This window comes from Prionailurus bengalensis, chromosome D2 (assembly GCF_016509475.1).
Source record: "Prionailurus bengalensis isolate Pbe53 chromosome D2, Fcat_Pben_1.1_paternal_pri, whole genome shotgun sequence".
Taxonomy (NCBI): Eukaryota; Metazoa; Chordata; class Mammalia; order Carnivora; family Felidae; genus Prionailurus; species Prionailurus bengalensis.
In genome coordinates, this window is record NC_057351.1 from 2905381 (window position 1) to 2921691 (window position 16311).

Genomic DNA, 16311 nt, shown 5'->3' on the forward strand with positions numbered 1-16311 from the left:
CTCTGCTTTCTATTCATGGGACTCTCATCATCTCCCCAGGATCATGCTGGAAACGTTTCCAAACTCCTGTGTTCTTTGAGTTTGCTGTTGCTAAGTGGAATGCCCGTTATCTCTTCTTGACAAGCTTATCTTTCTGGAAGTGGTACAAGGCAACAGTTTCCCTTGTCTCTTTCAGTTATAATCAAATTAAACTCAAGGTGATTATTGAAGACTCTAAGTAATTTTCGGTGAACTGGGTGGTCTGAAACATCATTCTTCACTTAAATATGATTTCTTTTTTTTAAATTATTTTGTAATGTTAATTTATTTTTGAGAGACAGAGAGAAACAAAGCATGAGTGGGGGAGGGTCAGAGAGTAAAGGAGACACAGAATCTGAAGCAGGCTCCAGGCTCTGAGTCGTCAGCACAGAGCCCAATGTGGGGCTCGAACCCATGAACCGTGAGGTCATGACCTGAGCCAAAGTCAGCGCTCAACCAATTGAGCCACCCAGGTGCCCCTAAATATGATGTCGTTCATAGAGAGAAATTGAGCAAATATATTTGTACACCCATGCGCACACACTCATACGCACACACCTACACACATAGCACACAGATGTCACTTTAGACAAAAATGAAACCATTAGAGCATATATTGTGATGCAAGTTTTTGCCTGAACATGTTGTGAACATCTCTTTCCGGTCTCCCCTTTAATTTCTTCCTCTTACAGAGACTATTTGCATTATGAGATGAAAGCTCAGCTGTGTCCTTTCTTGATGTTGTACACACACTGCATTTCTTGTCTCCTCTTTTCTGAAGATGAGTGATCATGTGGGTCCTTTTAAACACGCCCCCCATGGAACTAGTTTTAAACATTTGGAAATACACACCTTTTTAGGTTGTTTGTTTCAGCAACAGTTTTCTAGTCAACAAGTTCAGAAATACAAACTCAGTGCCTTCTCTGAGCTCCAACCTTGTGTCTACAAGGATTACTTCTGTGGCTTTTGTGTATTCTAGTAATTGGCTCACTTGAAGTCCATCTGTGTACGTATTCTGGATGTCCAGAGAGCTGAAGAGCCAGGAAAAAACCTCTGACAAACAGAAGACCAATTGTTGTACTTAGAAGATTCTCTTTCTGCTTGCCTACGTGCATGTTCTCTCTCTCTCTCTCTCTCTCTCTCTCTCTCTCTCTCTCTCTCTCACACACACACACACACACACACACACACACACACACACACACGTTATTTCCAATATAACTTGGATTAACTAAGTATGGATACTTCAGACACCCCGTTTGTCCAGTCTAGATGGGAAAAGAAGTGAAGGGTCTAATTCAGTGTTCAAACGATGCCGACAAAATTCACGGTACCTGGCCAGGTGCATGCTTCCCTCTGTGGTTCTAACTACCTGAAAATGTTGAACCCACTGAGAAATAGAATACTCATATCCTAATGGTGTGAAAAGGCAGAACTCATTTCATATATCCCCAATGGAAACTGAGATTGAGCAAAAATGTCATCATAGTCTTACCGGGCTCCCAGTCATCGGCGACTCACACAGCTCGTGACAGAATGGTTCTGTTCGTTGGGTCTTTTCCTTTGGCGTCTCTATGCCTGTTACCACCACTTCCGCCCCAATTCCCTTAAGCTCCGCAATTAGCTTTTTCTCGCAACTCTACTAAAACTGTACCCTCTAAAGCCTCCAATGACTACTTTCTTGGACAGATCCTATCATTTTCTAGCATTTCAGCAAGCGGCACTATTGATCTGCCTTTCTTGCAGCTTGGTTTTTCTCAAGGATTCTAACTTTTTCTGATTGTCTATATATCAGACTTCTCCATCTTCCTGATGAATATTCTACCTCTTCCTTTTTGAAATTGAAATTGCCCCACTCTTCTTTATATTTCCATAAGGAGCTATATTGTGTAAGAAACAAATTTTGATTATTTTTTGACAGTTTGGTCATTTTCTGCCCCAATTTCCCTCCCATGGTGTGTTCCTCTCACTGCATACCATCTATGCACTTTTCCTTCAGTCCACACATTCAGATTCACTTATTTAGTCAACATTTTATTTAAATTTTTTTCTTTAACATTTATTTATTATTGAGAGACAGAGAGACACAGAGCATGAGCAGTGGAGGGGTAGAGAGAGAGGGAGACACAGAATCCAAAGTAGGCTCCAGGCTCTGAGCTGTCAGCACAGAGCCCGACGTGGGGCTCAAACCCACAAATTGTGAGATCATGACCTGAGCCGAAGCTGGTCGCTCAACCAACTGAGCCACCCAGGCACCCCTTAGCTAACATTTTATTGCATATCAACTCTAGGAAAGACACTAGGCCATCAAAACTGAGACAGTCTCTTCATCTAACAATGACAGAGATACTCAATACACTGCGAAGTATATCATAATAGAATTGTGTGCAGTGTTTCGGGAGAACACAAATGGAAAATCTAAAAGATTTGGAGTACAGTAAGAAACTGTTTGCAGGACAAAACCTGAGTTTTCAAGTGAAGGAACTTAAGGAACATATGGACTTCCAGAAAAACCGTGTAGAACACTGAATTGGAGTTCTGGTTTCAGATGTATACACGTGTCTCCACAAAACACCAAGGATTGTGCGTGCTGTTCTCTGGCCTCATTCAGGAAATGTTAGGTGTTAAAGTATCTGAAGGCAACAAAATAGCACGTGCTCATTTGTGATCATGAGCTGTCCAAGCCTCATTTATAAGTTCATCCCCTTCATGGAATCCCAGCAAACCACATTCCTCTGTCTGTTTTTGTTTTAGTGTGTGTGTTGTGTGTGTGAGAGAGAGACACACGGAGAGAGAGAGAGAGACAAATAGAGACAGAAACAGAGAAGAGAGATACATCCCTGGAAGCAATTTCTCGAGTGTTTGCAGTGCTCAGTTTTTGCAATTGATTGTATCTAATGCCTTCTCATAAATTATAAAGAAGTGTCCCTACATATCATATACGCATCATTCCTACATGATCAGCAAGTTCTTCTAAATCAGGAGTCATACTGTTACTCTATCTGTAAACAGCATCTCTTAATAATAGCCACTAACATTTATTTACCATCTACTAACCAAGCCCTCCATAGACATATTATTATTTCATTTTCACAGGAGCTCCATGAAGTCCTGGAGATGCTATTAATCACCACATACAATTTCACTACAATTTCACCTCCTTCCTAGACCAGAAAACCATAGAGGCACAGAGAGGCGGAGTTGGTCTCCCCAGGCGCCATACCTGGAAGGTTACAAAGCCAAAACCAGACCTGTTATCTGAGCTCCATGTGCAAAAACCACCTGCTGGGCGTCAAAATCTAGTCTTCCCCTCCTGACTTTTTTTTAAATTTTTTTTCAACGTTTATTTATTTTTGGGACAGAGAGAGACAGAGCATGAACGGGGGAGGGGCAGAGAGAGAGGGAGACACAGAATTGGAAACAGGCTCCAGGCTCCGAGCCATCAGCCCAGAGCCCGACGCGGGGCTCGAACTCACGGACCGCGAGATCGTGACCTGGCTGAAGTCGGACGCTCAACCCCGACTGTGCCACCCAGGCGCCCCTTCCCCTCCTGACTTTATTCAGATTATCTTTGTTCCTTGGTAGTAACACATTCATTGTTTTTTGGTGTTGCTACTAATGACACTTAATCAAAATTAAATGTGGAGAAGTTAGTCAAAGGGTAGAAACTTCCAGTTATAGAAGAATAAGTTCTGGGGTGATGATAGTTAATAATACTGCACTGTGTTCTTAAAATTTGCTGAAAGAGTAGATATTGGGTGCTCTCACCACAGCAAAATACACACAAGCATGCACACATACATACATACAGAGCAAAGTAAATACATAAATACATAAGTAAGACAACTATGCAGGATGAAATTGTGTTAATTTGGTTGACTATAGTTATCATTTTGCAATGCGTAAGTATCAAGGCATCACACTCTACACCTTAAATATGTACAGTTGTTGTAAATTATACCTCAGTCAAGCTGGAAAAGTAATGTCTGTCTTCCCCCTTTATATTCTAACACATCATATGATGTTTGTTTTATGTTTAGATTATAAATTGCTGAAGACAGAGACTGTCTCATTTGTTTTCCTCAGCCCTTGATGGAATGACCCAATTAGTGGTTATTGAAATAAGTAAGCATTGAAATTAAAAAACAAAAATTGAGAGATGAAGTACCTCTTTTGACAAAATAGGGCACGCCGGTGAGGTTTGAGAATGCTGACTGAGTTCAAACCACAGTTGAGAAATGCACTTGGTGAGGGTTTGATGTCTATGGCGGGGCTCAGCATTGACATGGGGGCACAATCACTGAACACCCGTGTACCGAGATGCTGCACGGAGCTACTCTTTTGCATCGTGTTGGGAAAATGGCTTAGGTGAGCTGTAACTACACACAGATACATCGTGTTTTAGAGATTCCGCTGGCATTTATCCCATCGTGGCGTGCCATTTAGAAAAGTCTGTGGAAACGGCAGACCGAACCCATCTTTCCTCAGGTGTGCTTCCTGCCTTTTTTTATCTGATCATCAGCTGCCGTTCTGGGCATTTGTTCACGAGGTTGGAGGCTCACACAGTGGTGTTTATTCCTAGATCAGTAGCCCTGTTCTCACCACTAATCTTTCCTCCTCGTGGAAGCCTCGACACCGCCCCTCAGGGCCACTCAATTAGACTGTTCAGTGAGGACTGTCCAACTACTCTGAGTTTATTAAGTGTCTCTAGTGAACAGTCGGAATACTGATGAGAGCTGTTCAGACTGAGCCTGAGACCTTGTGTGAAGAGGGAGTGCCAGCCCCGACGTCCAGAGTGTGTGGCTCCGTTCCAGGTGTGGCCATAGCTGGTCCAGTGGGTCTGTGGGATGCACTTCCGGTAATGTCTCTACAGGGAGAAGAACACAGCCCTTCAAGGAAATGTCAGCCGTGCACTGTGTCCTTTATTTCCCTTCATTCATTCATCTCTTCAGGTGTAACAAGCATGTGCAGCACCTGTTACGTGCACAGCAGTTCTCTAATAATTGTAGCTGTGTGGTTTCTGTGTGCCAGCCACCCAATACACACTATGCACTCTCCTCTGCTCACACTGCATATTTATTTACCCATAATCCGCACAATGTGTGTGTACGTATACATCTTTCTGAATAGGAGGGCAGTGCTATGGGAAAACAATCTCTGGGAAGAGCCGGATTTCTAGGACAGCAGGAAGCAAACAGGAGTGTTCAGCTGAGTATATATTCTCTTGTTTAATTTATTTAACCTTCACTAAAGTCCCATGGGATAAATTCTCTTATTAGTCCTGTTTCCCAGATGTGAAAATTGAGGCTTTAAAGATACCAAGCTGTCTTGGTTCAGAGTGCCACGATCGTCCTTCAGGCTGCCTGGCTTATGCTGCCACATTCGTAACTACTATAGTTCATAGTTTTAGTACAGAGGGTTAGAGGACTCATGAAAGTTGAACAATGTGGACCCTGATCCTTCTTGGATCCTTGGAGAATGATGGAGCCATGATCAACCCCTGTTGTCCATTTAGTCAACATGTATGTATAACATCTATCATGTGCCAGCTTCTTGCTAAGTTCTGGGGATACAAATATCAATAAGGTACATTTTTGACCTCGTGAATGCCACAGCCTAGTTCGTATGAAACATCCGTGCAAGGGACAAACAGATTACACATATTAATCGATATACTGTACATTGTGAAGGCTGGAGTTAAAAGGATGACAGGGTGCCTGGGTGGCTCAGTCAGTTAAGCGTCTGCCTCTTGATTTCGGCTCAGGTCATGATCTCACCGTTCTTGGGTTCGAGCCCCGTATCAGGCTCTACACTGACCTCACAGAGCCTGCTTGGGATTCTTTATGTCCTCTCTCTCTGCCCCTCCCCAGCTCATGCTCTCTATCTCTAACTGTCTCTGTCTGTCTCTGTCTGTCTGTCTCTCTGTCTCAAAATAATAAACTTAAAAATAAAAGGATGGCATTCTTACAAGTGTGTCCCAAGTCTGTGCTAGCTGTAGCTAGCCCTAGAAAGATTTTAGGATGAGATAGTTTAAGTTACTTGGAAACTGAGTGATGGGATGCATTAGATCCAAAATGCTAAATTAAGCATTCATGTGTGCAAAGCCAAGGGGAACATGGGAGGATTAACAGATGATACCCATTGGTGGTGTGTGGATATGGAAGATTATCGGTGGCACAGTAGGTGAAGCATGAGCTTTGGAGTCACATAGACCTTCTTCAAATCCTGGCACAATCAATGGATGAATTTTGATGAGTTATGTAATCTCACTAAGACTCAGATCTCCATCCGTTAAACAAGGGTAATAGCAGCTCTGATTAGATTTCTGTTAGGATTAACTGATGTGCACGAAAACTGCTTTCTATGCTTCCTAGCATATCGGCAGTGATTAATACATGCGTTTTAGTATATTAGAATAATTATTACTATTTTCAAATTAAAAGTAAGGTCAACTTAATGTTTCCTTGCCATTACTCAGTATTTATTTAGGTTCCCTTGGCCTGAAAACATTTACACACACACACACACACTCACCTGCTACATCTTAAGTGGACCGTACCTTTCTTAGAGCAATCAGTTGCCTTCTGCATCCTTTTTCCTGGGAACCATAATTCTCTGCATGCTCTTCTGCTCATCGAGCCTGGCATTTCTGAGCTGCACTTGTTAAGGCGTCTGGCGTAGAATAGAAACTCGGTAACCACTTGGTTGTCTGTACCCTTTCCACATTTTTCTTTCATGTTCTTTACCTCCTTCACCTCTTTGTCAGTTTTGATTAGTTCCTTTTACATGCAGGACTTTCCTTTAGTTCCTTCCTACTACCCTTTCTTCACTCAGGCAGACGTTTCTCTTACCGCTTTCTTCTCATTTTTTCCTCACGTTTCATGCAACCCTCGCTCGCTTCCTTATTTCTTCTTTTTCCTGTTTCTGTGTCTTGTCTCTCTGTTTCCGTCTCTCTCTCGTACACAGCACCTGCTCTACTCTTGTCACCTTCCTCTCTTTAGATCATTTAAATCCTACAAAGTACAACAAGCAAGTTTTCCTGGCTCCAGTCACTCCGAGCTTTTAACCGTTTGGTCAACATTGAAAAAAGCAATCTTAACTGGACTTTCAATCTCATTTGTTACAGAAAGGAATTAGGATAGCATTTTAGAAAAAAAATTCCCAGAGTACATGCACACTTCAAAACCTCGAAAGCTTCCTTCTGTTATCAGATGAGCACTTCAGAGGAGATGCCGTCTGATTTCCTTCCCCCAAGATAATGAAGTTTGAAAACATTTTCAATTTAATCTCTAAATTTGTAAGATTTAAATCCAAACTAGGACCGTTGCCAAATAGCACCTGTTAAATTATCAGTTCCATGGGAGTTCCTTTAAATATGGAAAGTGAGATGTATTCTCGGGAAAAAAACAGAACCTAGAAGGACAGCTGCCCAGTGACCTGAGGCCACTGGACCAGAGCCAGTGCAGGCGGCCTGCATCGGTCACGGGCGCTCCCTGCCTCCATCAGACCTGACACGAGCAGGCCCTTTTTTTCAAACCATTTAATGTGGCTTTGGGAGCAGACATCCACAAATGTGACATCTGAAGACAGGCGTGATGTATTTCTGTGTGTTGTACGATACCAGCCGCTCCATTCCATAGCATAAACAAAAAATACACAGACTAACGTACCTATTAAAAATCATATGAGGGGCGCCTGGGTGGCGCAGTCGGTTAAGCGTCCGACTTCAGCCAGGTCACGATCTCGCGGCCCGTGAGTTCGAGCCCCGCGTCGGGCTCTGGGCTGATGGCTCGGAGCCTGGAGCCTGTTTCCGATTCTGTGTCTCCCTTTCTCTCTGCCCCTCCCCCGTTCATGCTCTGTCTCTCTCTGTCCCAAAAATAAATAAACGCTGAAAAAAAAATTAAAAAAAAATCATATGAAAATCAGCTTCCATTTACTGAAACTTCTTGAAGAGTTTTCCAAGTTCAGTGATCATGCTGATGTTAAAAGACAGTATTATGCAAACAGCCTTGCCAAGAAACTCTTTAATTCTGGATTTTCCACCAGCCCCATCCCTTCACTAGAGATTACTGGAAGGAACAACTGACCAGTGATGGGACTGCTAATAAGAATAACTAGAAACTTCTAAAGAAGCACTTTAAAAACAGAAGAGATTCAACCATGTCCCCCAACATAGGGAAGTGTCAAATGGCAATATTCCTTGTTGACCTTGGACAATGCCCTCCAGTAGGAAATGCTGCAATTTAAGATTGCTGGCATGTTTTGGTAGAGCAAATAAGTAATGAATAGATTGTTAAAAAAAAAAATCAGTGACTTACACTATAAACAAACATATTCAGTAAGCATTGGATACAGTTGAATCTCATTCAGAGTTTTATGCTTATGGGATTCATATGGCCATATTTAACTTTTTTTGGCTCAGTTCAAGTTTAATAGAAACACCAAAGATGTCAAGGGAAGCCCGCTCCTGGACACAGAAGTTGGCTTGCCCCACAGCACAGCTCAGGCCATTCTGTCCAGAGGAAGAAAGGCTGGTGTCCCCAGTCCCTGCGGGAAGGGCCTGTCCTGTCCCATTCCACATCTGCACCTAAAGTTTTGTGTCTTAAGCATGACAATTGTACAAAACAGATTTTGTTTTCATGGCTGCCCACCGCAGCCAGGCCCTAAAATGGCTCGGTGCTCACTTCTGCTTAGAGAATTATTCCTCGCTCTTCTGGATGTCAGGCTTGATGGAGTCACGGCCAGGCTTTCAGCCAGCTGGGCACACTTCCTGTGCCTGGCAGTAAGCTGGAAGGCCTGAACTAGTCTGAGAGTCTCATCCACAGAGCAGCCAACAGGCAGGTCATTCACAGTCATCTGCCCAAAGACAGTTCCATCATCAGTGATAAAGAGGCCCCTGCATGAGATGCCCTCATCAGCCTTTAAGACTCCACTCTCCTGAGTGATGGTTCACTTGGGGTCTGATACCAGGGGAACAATGATGGGTCCCAGTGCTCTTTGTTTCTCGGGTGTGTTTATCCATGCCAGGTGACAGAAATGGGAGTCTGCAGGAGAACTTGGCAGTTGACTTTTTAAAATTCTCCTTCCCTGGATCACCTGGGTGGCTCAGTCGATTAAGCATCCAACTTCAGCTCAGGTCATGATCTCACAGTTCATGAGTTCGGGCCCCATGTCAGGCTCTGTCCTTACAGCTCAGAGCCTGGAGCCTGCTTTGGATTCTGTGTCTCCCTCTCCCTCTGCCCCTCCCCTGCTCATACTCTGTCTCTCTCTACCTCTCAATAAAAGGAATAAACATTATTATTATTTTTTTTTAATTCTCCTGCCCTGTCACTGAGAGCAGTGATCTCCATTGGGCACACAAAGGTTAGGTCAAGAATGTAGAAGGGTACAGTATATTTTCCTTTGTAGTCAAGGGGGCTGATGTCTGAACTGGCCATCTGGCATAATTGTCATGGCTTTGATGTTGGGAGGCAGGATGCTTAATTTCAGCCTTTCCTAAAGACATTTTGCTGTCAGCAGCTCTGAGAGATAACACGGCAAAAAGCAGTCAAAAAGCAAAAAGACAAAAAGCAGTCAAAAAGACCCCTACACCCATTTTTAAATGCATTTTTTGAATCTATACCAAATTACAAAGACATATTGCTCTAAGAGGGAACAGAAAGCCTGCACATATGAATGAATGAATGAATGAATGAATGGATGAATGAATGAATGAATGAATATTTCACTTCCTTTAATGAAGGATATGTAGGAGCAAGTGAATTTTGAAAGTATGCACAAAGAGAAAATTGTATTCTAACTTCGGAAATTCTCAAAATAGGCTCTTCTCAATATGCTGTATGTATGACAAGTTTGGCAACCCTTTTATTTCAATACATTAGCCAATTATACTGATGAATTGGATTGGATTGTAGAATTTCATTGTATAAAACTAGAAAAAGGAAATTACTGGTACTTCTGAAATACATTTCTTAAGTATTTTTTGAAATTTCTTTCAGGTTTGAGGTTTGGAAATCATTTTAAAAAGTATGATATAAAGTTATTTGAAGAGATGCTCTTAAAGTAAATTAAAAAAAAACTTATGTCAGAATAGGTTTATCAAACTTTATCACCAGTCTTCCTCCTTCACATTGGAAGATAAGAAACAGATACTTACAAGGAATAAACATGGGCCAAAGTCACTTTAGTAAAGACTGATACTTTTTATAGAAAATATATCTCAGGTATTTATTGGCAAATATGGACTTTTTCCTTTTTCCTTAGTTTCAATGGATTTTCTTTAAAATATACAGAAATAAGAACATGTGAAATGAAATGAACTGCTACCTCTAAACTGAGCCATTATGATTATTCTGGTTTAGGACATAATCGTTATTGCTTCAGAGAAATGAATTTTTCTATGAATCACTTCATCTCTGTTAGTGAATATTTTTTTAAGAATTCATTAAATATCTGTTAGTGAATATGTAATATATACCTTGTGCTAATTACTTTCACTATTCATTCATTTAATTATTTATTCACTCAACACAGTTTTATAGGATTGCTACTATGTGCCAGGTTCTGTGGAGAGGACTGGGACAAAGAGTTTATTCCACATGGAGAGAATAATATCCCCATCCTGATGGAGACAGTAAGGCCCCATGATCAGAAGTAAGCATGGTATGGCTAAGAGTCTGAATGAAGGCCTGTGTAAATCAGATGCTAATGAAACTGAGGAGATATGCAGGGACCAAGGTTTGTTGATAGCCAAAGTGATAATAATTTTAGTTTTAATTGTAAGTGAAGCCATTGGAGTTTTAAAAGCAGGAGTGGAAGAAAATATGTGACAATAAAATCCCATTTGTTCTAAGACAGATCACTAGATACAGTGAAAGAATGGATTCCCGTAAAGATTGATGCAGAAGACTCACACAGGCAAGATAAACACCTGTGACATAGTCTAACCAGGAGATGGTATGGAGGAGGAGGGTTGGGTAGAGAAGGAAACCAGATCTAGAGACTGGTGGAGAGATTAATACAAACACACACAATGCACACACATACACATGCACATGTGATGTGTGATTTATTAAAAGCCAAGAGTGAGGGGAGTGAGGGGAGGCAGAGATGTACGGAAGTATTCCCAGAGCTGGTCCATTCACTGAGATGGAAGCCCTAAAATGACCACAGATAGAGGAGCGATCATGAGTTTAGTTGTGGGTACATTGAGTTTGAAAGAGCAAGTAGTTAATTTAGAATGGAGTTAAAATTTTGCAAAAGTAATAGTAAGTAATCCTCAATGCTTTGCTCTGATTTTTCTAAAAAAATCACCAATGGGGTAGGAAATTATCAATTCTTACAATTATTCTGACTTTGTTTTTTGTTGAAAGAAATATATATTTAATTTTGATTCCTCTCTGGATCCTTGTGTACAATTCAATGAATTGTTTTTCTTTATAAGAATGTCTAGTATACAATTGGTAAGGTAACAATTGTATATTGGATATTCCTACAAAGAATAATAAACATAATTTTTCTCTCAAGAAAGAAAAAGACATTGATATTTTGTGTTTAATTTGTTAAAATAATCATACAAAGCCAAAATGATAAAGAAATAAAGGAACATCAATCTAGCATTCTGGAATGCAGGATTTTTCTCTAAAAATTTAGAGTTTGTCGGCCTTTTTTTCCCTTTTAATATTATAAAATGAGTAAATTTAGAGCCTGCTTCAAGAAACACCTTTTAACTCTTAACCGGTTGACCAAATAAGATTTTAAGAATAACATCAAAGAAAATATGTATACTTTCTCATGGATTCAGTTTTTGAAGTTATGTTTGTCTGAATAAATCATATTATAAACTATGGAAATTGAAAATAATTTTATGGGTGATGGGTATTGAAGAGGGCATCTTTTGGGATGAGCACTGGGTGTTGTATGGAATCCAATTTGACAGTAAATTTCATATATTAAAAAGTTTAAAAATAAAATAAAAAAACATAGCTAAAAAAATTTTAAAATAAATAAAAATTAAAAAAAGAAAAGAATTTAAAATTTTTGTAGCCCCTTTATGTAATACAAAAATTGAATTTGTAATTAATTTAAAAATACATATATATGTAAATTTTTTAAAGACTGTAAGGAAAATGGTCATGAATTATTTTCCATACCCATTGTAATTCAATATGAAAACATCAAAAATTACTATTTTGAAAGATTAAATGTAATACTCCCTAACAATTTTTGTCTTTCTCAGGGGACACGAGGGGTAAAGGACAGGGTTTTTGGTATAGGGATACAAGTGTAAAGAAGGGAAGCGAGGCACCCTCCTAATCCCATTAGCCATCTCATTTTTCTCTTTTTCTCTGTTGTTTTGTCTGGGTAAATTTTTACCTGAGAACTTTAGGATGTTAATTATCATTAAACGCCCTTACTGAATGTAACTAAATATACTCTAGATATATTAACAATGTGCAGAGATTCCTGGGACAGATTTCTTTCCCCATAGTACAAATTTGAATTTTGAAAAAAAAACAATCGTATTTATAAGTCTGTCAATTATTTCGTAGACCATATCCTTCTTTTCAAAACATACTCATTAGATTGCAATCAAAATAGAGTAAAATACATAGTTTCTCCCTGAATTTAGTACCCCAGCCTAAGTGTCATAAATGCCTGTCTAAAACATACGGTCATGAAAGCTGAAAAGAAGTCTTTTTTTCATAAGAGATCCCGAGTCCCCAGAGTTTAAGGAGCTCTACTGCGTTCTGAGAGGTACAAAATGTGACACAAGTGGGGGAATGAAGTAGTCTCCCCACTTCTGTGAAGAACTAGAATGGCATCAGAATATTAAGAATTTCTGTGCATAAGGTATCGCTTTGATCCTTGAAGAGTTTGCAAATTTGGGAACACCGAGACAAAATGTTAACATGGACATTGGTGACCCACTGTGCTTCCAATCACAGCATTGAGGTGATGCCTTCAAGTGACTTTGAGAGCAGAGGATTCATACACAAGTCCACTTATGTAAGACCATATTGCCAAAGGGATATCCAAAAATGACAGGGCTAAGATTTGAGAAGACAGAAGCTTCAGCTATTCCACTAACAAGCTGGATGACCTTGAGAGCATCACTTCCCCTATCTGGGACATAGTTTCCTCATCTGTTACACGAAGAGCTTAATTTAATGTAACCCTTTGATGGGAGATTCTTAAAATAATGTAGTCAAATTGACCTGGACATTGTCCATGTAGAAGGTCCTCATGCTTCAAATGTTCAATAAAATAAAATATATCCTCTTCTGTCCATGGTACTGAATAGATGAGCTAACTATGTCCTGAAACTTGATTGTTTCAGTACCACAGTTATTGAATTCATGACACACACCAGACAATTCATTATCCCCTTGGGATAAACAAAACAATAGCTTTCCAAAGATTCCACAGCCTAATTCACAGAACCTAGGAATATATTACATTACATGGCTAAGGGCAATTAAGATTTCAGATAAAACTAAGTTAGCTAATCACCTGACTTTCAAATAAAGAGATTATCATGGATTATCCAGAGGACCCAATGTGATCATCAGGCTTCTTAAAAGTGAAAAAACTGAAGCCATTTAATTCTGAGTGGGAGAGGAATGTGAGTGTGGAGGAAGTGACAGTGATGTGCTAGGAGAAGAGATTATCTTGCTGTTATTACCTTTAAAGATGAGAAAAGACCATGAGCCAAAAGAAGTGGACAGCTTCTGGAAGCTAGGAAAGGCAAGAAAATGGATTCTGCTGTAGACCCCAGGAGAAGAACACATCCCTGTCCACACCTTTATCTTATGCCAGTGAGACTTGTGTCTCACGGAACTGTTGTTCTAAGCTACATAGTCAGTGGTGGTTTGTTACATCAGCCATAGAAGAGTAACACATCCCTTAAAGATTTTACAGCATAGTTAGGGACGCAGACAAGAAACCTCATAAAGCTGTCAAAGTGGCATTCACAGAATTTTATGGGAAAACAAAATTGCTAACAAAACCATTCTGGAGTTAGCCTCGTTAAATTGTTTTTCTTAAAGAACAGTTGTAAGTTGTGCCTTGAACAGGAGTAGGGTAAGCAGAGGCAGAGATGTGTGATAGAGGGAAGAGAACTGAGCTCAAACAGAGGCAGTAGCAGATGCTATGACATGAAGGTGTGAAGGACGTTCGTATACCTGGAAGAATCACAGCTTACTGAAATCTGTTTACTTCTGTTTTACCACCGTATGTCAGTATAGCCACAGTTTTCCTTTACATGATTTCAGGTAAAACAACCAAATCTCAGCCCCGTTCCTAGGATCAGGAAGCAATAGGACTATACTTGCAGACTTCGTTTCTTATTCACAGTTATAAAATTAAAGCTTTTAAACTATCATATTGCATAGACTTGGGCCTCTTTGTATCTTTCTGCCATTCCAGTTATTAATTCTAGAAAGAGGAAAAGTGCTACCAGGCTATGACCTGGTCCCCTTTCTGCCGTCTTCCCATCCCTTGTGCTCATGTCACTTCTTTCTCTTCTACACATTTCAGAGACTTGATCTAAAGTCTTAAAGCACATTGCGTTTTTCACACGTGTGGCTTCTTGAAAATATATTTGCTTGGGGCGCCTGGGTGGCGCAGTCGGTTGGGCGTCCGACTTCAGCCAGGTCACGATCTCGCGGTCCGTGAGTTCGAGCCCCGCGTCGGGCTCTGGGCTGATGGCTCAGAGCCTGGAGCCTGTTTCCGATTCTGTGTCTCCCTCTCTCTCTGCCCCTCCCCCGTTCATGCTCTGTCTCTCTCTGTCCCAGAAATAAATAAACGTTGAAAAAAAAATTTTTTTTAAAAATAAAAAAAAAAAAGAAAATATATTTGCTTAAGATAGCTTCATGGTTTGTCAATGCATGATGTTTATAAATTTCAGATCAGAGGGAAGATGTGATACCTCCAAATTCAACGCAATTTACTTGCATAGTATGCAGAGAACAGACACCGCTGTCCATAGCAAGGTCTGCTTACAGGGTTGGCCCTTGTCTGGCATCTGCAAGAGAGATTGCATCCTGGAGCAGAGAGGAGGGAGTAGGGCACCACAGAGGTGCAGGTGCGTGGTACTGGTATTATTGCTTGGGCAAGTAGGCAAGGGTCATTACGTCATATCATTACGTACTTTTTAAGAAGAGCCCTGTTCATCTGGTAATGATTAGAGGGTATAATAAATTGCTTATGATTAGTCTAGTAAAGTATATTTAAGATGTAATTAAAATGCTAACAATGGAAGAAAAGGCTTTGGAAACATTAGTATTTCATTCTGAGAATTACTGGATGAATGCTTTTTTCAATGTTTAGATTTTATTTATTTTTCTTAATGTTTTGTAACATTTATTCATTCTTTGAGAGACAGAGACGGAGCCTGAGTGGGGGGAGGTGTAGACAGAGAAGGAGACACAGAATCTGAAAAGCAGGCTCCAGGCTCTGAGCTGTCAGCACAGAGCCCCACGTGGGGCTTGAACTCACAAACCGTGAGATCATGACCTGAGCTAAAGTCTGACACCTACCCTACTGAGCCACCCAGGTGCCCCTGGACTCATGATTTTATACTGGTTAACTGTACTTCATCTCTCTAAGCTTTAGTTTCCTTCCTTCACAAATGCTGATCCTGAGTCTCTCGTAATGGTTTTGTGAGACAGGTTAGCCCTTAGACCCAGAAGCAAACATTTCTGGTTCTCCGAACAGGCATGTCACAGGATGGTACTTCTGCGTGTGTTCCGCTCTTCTTTTTGTTCCCTTTGGTGATGTGCAGCCATGATATCTGTGATTACAGCAGTGAAATTACACAAATCAACTCTGAAAGAAAAGTTTGACAGCCAGCTACAACTCGCCACATTTCCTTCCATATGCTAAGTGTGCCATCATTCGCTTTGGCTCATCTGGTCTTCTGAGCAACTTTGATCACAGAACCATTTGCACATGGAGAATGAGAGAAAGCATATACGCTCTTTGTTGTTTTATTTCTGTTTGTTCGTTACCACAGCATATCTTTGCCCATCCTAACTGGTCAAATTTTTATTAAATGAAATAAAATAATGCAGCACTCCCAGCAATAATGCTTAATGTATTATATGTGATTCGCAAGCAATAGCATTATGTATTCCACTTATGTACCAGAGCTCGAACAGAATACCACAACGAATGGGTCAAGTTTAATAAGCAAAAGTGTAGGGAATTTATCAGTACATGGAGAGGCACACTCACCTGACGGATAGAACAGGAGGCATTAAATACAAATTCTGTCACCACCATTTTTTTCCC

General features: G+C 40.4%; 1 protein-coding gene and 1 pseudogene across 7 annotated transcripts in view; one reads left to right on the plus strand and one right to left on the minus strand.

Annotated features, from left to right (window-relative positions):
• The window catches only part of PCDH15 (protocadherin related 15), a 1256363-nt gene that overhangs the window by 461057 nt on the left and 778995 nt on the right, over positions 1-16311 (plus strand). The window lies entirely within an intron of this gene.
• On the minus strand, positions 8245-9958 carry LOC122492652 (annotated as a pseudogene).